Source organism: Mustela lutreola, chromosome 2, assembly GCF_030435805.1.
Source record: "Mustela lutreola isolate mMusLut2 chromosome 2, mMusLut2.pri, whole genome shotgun sequence".
In the NCBI taxonomy this organism is placed as follows: Eukaryota; Metazoa; Chordata; class Mammalia; order Carnivora; family Mustelidae; genus Mustela; species Mustela lutreola.
In genome coordinates, this window is record NC_081291.1 from 153,275,458 (window position 1) to 153,281,129 (window position 5,672).

The window sequence follows — 5,672 nt, forward strand, 5'->3', positions numbered from 1 at the left end:
AGTTGTGTTAACAAAAATGTAGGTAATACCCTCCTCAAATTATATGTGGTCACCAGGCCACAACCAGACACTATTTCCCTTTTGACTGGCTTTTTATAGTTGAGTAACTAGAGCATATACAAAGGAGATCAACCAGGAACATGAAGCATTCTGAAATCATATTTGACTAATCTCTACTTGTCACCTGATATTATAGACCTACATATGGGACTATCAGTCAAGGAATATAACTATGTTAAATATTTGAAAAATAATTTGGAGCTTTGCGCAGTTGCAGTATCATAGCCAATGAGGTTTATCCGAGGCGCGATTATTGCTAATTGAAAAATAATTTGGAAAAAGACTATACATTTTCTTCATCTATAGAACAGACAATTAAAAGTGGAAGAAATTACAAAACAGATTTTTTTCTAGCTTAGAGGCAAAATAAATTAAAAAAAAAAAGGAAATACACAGGGGTAAAATAATTTGGGGTGGTAGAAATTTTTTATTTTCCCTGAAATGTTCTTTAACTTCATTGTAATAATAAAATATGAGAATGACTGAGTTTAGGTGTATCTATCATGAAAAATTAACAAAACAAATGGGATAGTAGTTGGTTAGCATTAACACACATATTAATACTCCATATAGAGATTAATATTACCTTATATTAAAGAATGGAATCAATAAAAAGGAAATTCTAATGATAAGTATGACCTTCATAAGGGAAATACTGGCAAGAAAATATTGAAATTCCTACACTTAGAGTGTCCAAGCAGAGGCTAAAGAATAAGCTTTTGAAGGGATTTCTATTTGAAGGAAATACCTCAAAAAAAAAAAAAAAAGCCCCGTTAGTATTAGATTTTTGATTATTTTTTTGCTGTCATTCCTTTTTATGAATCCTTGTACTTGTCACTGAACTGTGTCACAATGCTTGACTTCCCCAGTTACACATACAAACACCTTCAATGATTTGGGTAACAAATCAAATGTTGTTTGGCATATATGTTATTGTTTCCTTACAGGAGACCGCCACACATAAAACACAAAGGATTACTTTTTGGACAGAGTATGCTATAAGAAAATATTTCAAATTGTTTGCATTGTCCAAATACATAAACCAAGGGAGGAGGGTACTGCACACACACACACACACACATATAGGAAATAAGATAAAATAACTCCAAAAAGCCTAACTATAGTTCACTAAAGCAAAAATATCTGAAGCTTATAGCGAGTTGAATTTAGAAAGGAAAGGATATTTTACTATTGCTAACATCAGTGCTATTTTTTTTTAAATTTTAATACATTTCAAATGATAGGAGATACAGAAGGACCTATTTAAAGATAATGCTTCTTTTATTGTTTGACACTGAAGGTTAAATGGAAGCTTTCCCCCCTTGTTTTATACTTACAAAACCTCCAAATCATCTGTGGAGAAGTAAAAATGAAATTGTAAATAGGTTATTCTCATTTGACTTGCAAAGGATGTCCTTTTATCTTCAAACATGCTGGTATTCCATGTCACTCACCCACTGCCTGCTTATCAACTTATAAAGAGCTCCTTGGGGCAATGCCAGACTCAACAATTAAAGTTAGATTTTAGAAACTTCTCTGCAAAATATTCTGCTGCTATCAAACTTTGTAATTTTGTTTCAAACTGTCCCCAGGAAACAATAATGCAGAGAAATAACACATTATTTAGAAAGTAAACATTGTATAAAATATTGCATGTTTTGAAGTTAAAAATTATGTACGATGAAGAGTAGATGAATTAAGTAGATAACACACTTCAGGGTTTCAATGTTCTTTCATACCATTGAGTACAAAGGCCAATACCAAACACATTGATTTCACATCTAATTATTTGTTAAAGTCATCATAGGGAGAGATATTAAAACTGTGTTTCACTGATTTTTTCTTTCACTATGATGTGATAAAACACTAGGAGAATGTATATCCTGAGGGTTGGCATAAGTAAATATTACATTTTTTTCTTTTAGGGATACACTTTCATTAAAAAATGGTAAATGCATCTTTCTGTAATTTGTAAGAACAAATTATTTATTATATGGATATCAATCTGTAATCTGTACCTAAATATGTGTCTCCATCTGTATGGGAAGAAAAGTTTAGATGCAGGGAATATTGAGTAAGTTAGAATGTTCTAGAAAAGTAGAATCTGAACTAGGGATGAAAGAATTCATAAGCATTGGAATCACACAGAGTAGGTTGGTAGAAAATGGTCCAATCATGTATGCCTCAAGAACAGAGCTGCTACCATTCCATCTCTCTACTCCTATAAATAAAGCATCTCAGTGATCTGCATATAATGAACCTATAATAAAACTTGATGAAGGAAATAATTAACTGGGTGTCATATCCCCCCTGAACAAAATATAATTGACTTGGTGATAGACACTAGGAAAGAATATGGAGGTGCAAAAGAGAAGTAGCTAAGGTTGCTATTGTCCATTAGTAAGAAACACACTGTATCAATAAAAAAATTGTCACATTACAACTCTTCCTGGCTTACAAAGAGGCAAGCACTCTCTTAGTATGTGGTCTTAGAATTATTCCTGGAGAAGATGTTAGATTTTGTGTTTGTTGATTGTAAAGAGTCTTCTGGAATATTCTAACTGGTACTAATGATATGGTGAATTTCAGTGTTCAAGTGCTAGCTTAATATTATTAAAGATTTGAGACAGAGAAGGTTTAAAGCCTTATTAAGCAAAGGCCTAGTTGCCCTTTCAAGTGAGGATAATACTGCAGGCAGAATCATCTTAGACTGAAAATACTCTATACATTTTGCAGTTTCTTTTGTAGTATATATCACAGATGTAGGTATATTTTGAAAATAGAATATACTTTGTATCATTATACAAGTTCAGAACTACATTTTTTCTATACATAATGAAATATAAGACAATTTTCCCTTCTGTTATATTTGTGTTGTTGTATGCATATTTCATTCATATTCCTAAGTGCACAAGAACACACACAGAAATATGCAAAGTTTAACATAATTAATGCTTATTTAGTCCATACCAACTTATGGAAATCACTTCGTAATATTTAAATCATGAAATCTATTGCTCTTTATTGAAACATATGATAATGACTATGGTTTGACCAAAATGTCAGTATTGGGCTTCTTTTCTCAGTATTTGTTAAAAAAAAAGTTCCCAAACTCTATTTGATTTTTCTTTTAGTAGGTAAATTTTCTGCTTGTATATCAATTCAATAAGAAATACTGGCATTGTGATTAGTTCTTTTTAAAATGTACTCACATCAGTGTTAATACAAAAACAAATTCATCTTTAGATGCAGACATAGAGCTTATTTGAGAATTAAATGATATCAATTCGTTGGATGGAATTGTATATGACACTTAATGGCTAGATTTAGGAAAGTTTATTATGAATTCCTATCTAGAGGGAAAATTCACTACTTTACTTCTCACTCACAATACTTTTGATATCAAATATGTGGATTTCCCCCTCACACACATGAGGCAATTCTCTGTGATACAAGCTGGTGTTCTACAAATCATTTCTGACACCAGTGAGAGTCAGTGCAGACCCCACAGATGAGGGGCTCTCAAGACTGCCTTCCTAACCTACTTCAGATATCAGTTCCAAGTCCACATTCCCATGACCCCTTCCCTAGATGCCATCATTAAATAGAATAGTACACAGAACTCAGGGAAATATTTACTTATGTTTTCAGGTTTATTATATCATAAAGGATATAAAGGAACAGTGAGATTAAGAGCTAGATACATAAGGAAAAGTCTGGAAAGGTCCCAAGAGCAGGGACTTAGATTGCTGTGGAGTTGGGGTGCCACCCTCCTCTCCTGCAGGTGTGTTCACCAACCTGGAAACACCAAACCCCATACTTTTTGATTTTTATGGAAACCTTACCATGTAGGCGTAATTAATCATTAAATTCAATCTCCAGCCTCCCTCCCTTTTCAGAGAATGGTGGCAGGGCTGCAAGTTCCAAGCCTTTAATAATGACTTAGACTTCCTGGTGACAAGCCCCCATCTTGAAACTATCCAGGAACTCATTAAGAATCACTTCATTAAAACAAAAATAAATTTCTTACTCTTACCCAGGAAATTCCAAGATATTTAGGAGCTTTGTGTGCAGACCCAGGGGGCAGAAACACACACATGTGTGTGTATGTTCGTGTGTGTGTGTGTGTGTGTGTGTGTGCACAATTTCACAATTCCACCACCCTTTAAAAAAGCTTATCTGAATGACAGCCCCTACTTAATACCAACATATCTATAAGGATATAATTACTATTAAGCTATGGTGGCTAGGATATGGAATAAATTTTGACCTGAGTTTCCACTACCAACAAAAACAGAGGCATACTCATCCTTGCTATAATGAAACAGAACAAAGAATGTAAGAACATAATATGCCAGTCATCCACTCTCAGTCTTCTGGTCAGAGTTTCTCAATCTCTATCTACAGAAAAACCCAGAAGTCTTCAGAAAATATTGTACTCACCATACTCGGGCTCCCTAAATTAATTTTCAAAAAAATGTATTTTAACTTTATAGCATTAAGAAAAGTAGAAACAGAGGAGAGGAAACTGGTAGCGAGATACTGCAACCTAAAAGGTTTAGTTTTTATGAAACATGAACTATTATTTAAGGATTAAATAATGATTATGTCTGCACAGGTACACATTTGTATGTATACTCACACATGGGTACCAGTGGGAAAATGCACTATTGAATCAGCAATAAAGGTAGCACCTTAAAAATAAAAGAAGATGCAGGAGAAGAAACTATTCTATGACAAGAAATAGAAAAATTAAAAAAAAAAATAATTTGTATCTTCTTTTGACTATTGCCACATAGCAAACTAGCCCAAAACTTAGTGGCTTAAAATAAGTATTATCATTTATGATTTTTTAGGTTGACTTGGATCAGCTGTATATATTTTTTATTTCCCATGGTCTTGTCTGAGACTGTCTTCAGCTGGAGGCTTGATTGGGGTAAAACATTCAAGGTAGCAAAATGACATGGTTAGCAGTTGCTGTAGGCTAGGGGCTTAGCTGGGGCTGGACGACATGCCTTTCCTCCTTTCATATGATCTCTTCTTCACCTTGTTTTTTTTCATTGCATGATTGTTCTAAATGGAAATATTCTAAGTTGTGAAGGTAGAAGATGCAAATCTCTTGAAATTCCGCCTCAGAAATTACATAGTATCTCTTCTGCTGTATCCTATTAGTAAAAACTTGTCACAAGGCCAATCAGATCCAAGGAGAAATGAAATAGTTTGAATTTCTCAACAGAAGAAATAGCAAAGAATTTATGCCCTTTCTTATCTATCATTTCTATCTCTGAGATAGAAAAAGACATCCTCTATAAAATTCATGTAGATTTAGATCAAATAATAATAAAAGAAAGCAAAAATAAGAGAGTTCTGATCTAAGATGGCAACCTAAGAAGACCCTGAAATCACCCCCTCCACAAAGCATCACCAAATTATACCTATTAGTACATCAATTCCTCCTGAAGAAACCCTGAGGATTGACTGAACAGCTACCAAACAACCAAAGACAGAATGGCAAAAGAACATCAAGAGAGATGAAGACATTGGGGCAGGGGGGGACTTTCACCCCCAACACTGTGAATGGCAGCTGTAGGCAGATAGTACTGAGGAACTGG

At 33.9% G+C, this 5,672-nt stretch overlaps 1 pseudogene; it reads left to right on the top strand.

The window, feature by feature from the left end:
• Nucleotides 1-259: 259 nt before the first annotated feature.
• On the top strand, nt 260-412 carry LOC131826090 (U4 spliceosomal RNA; annotated as a pseudogene).
• The last annotated feature ends 5,260 nt before the right edge of the window (nt 413-5,672 follow it).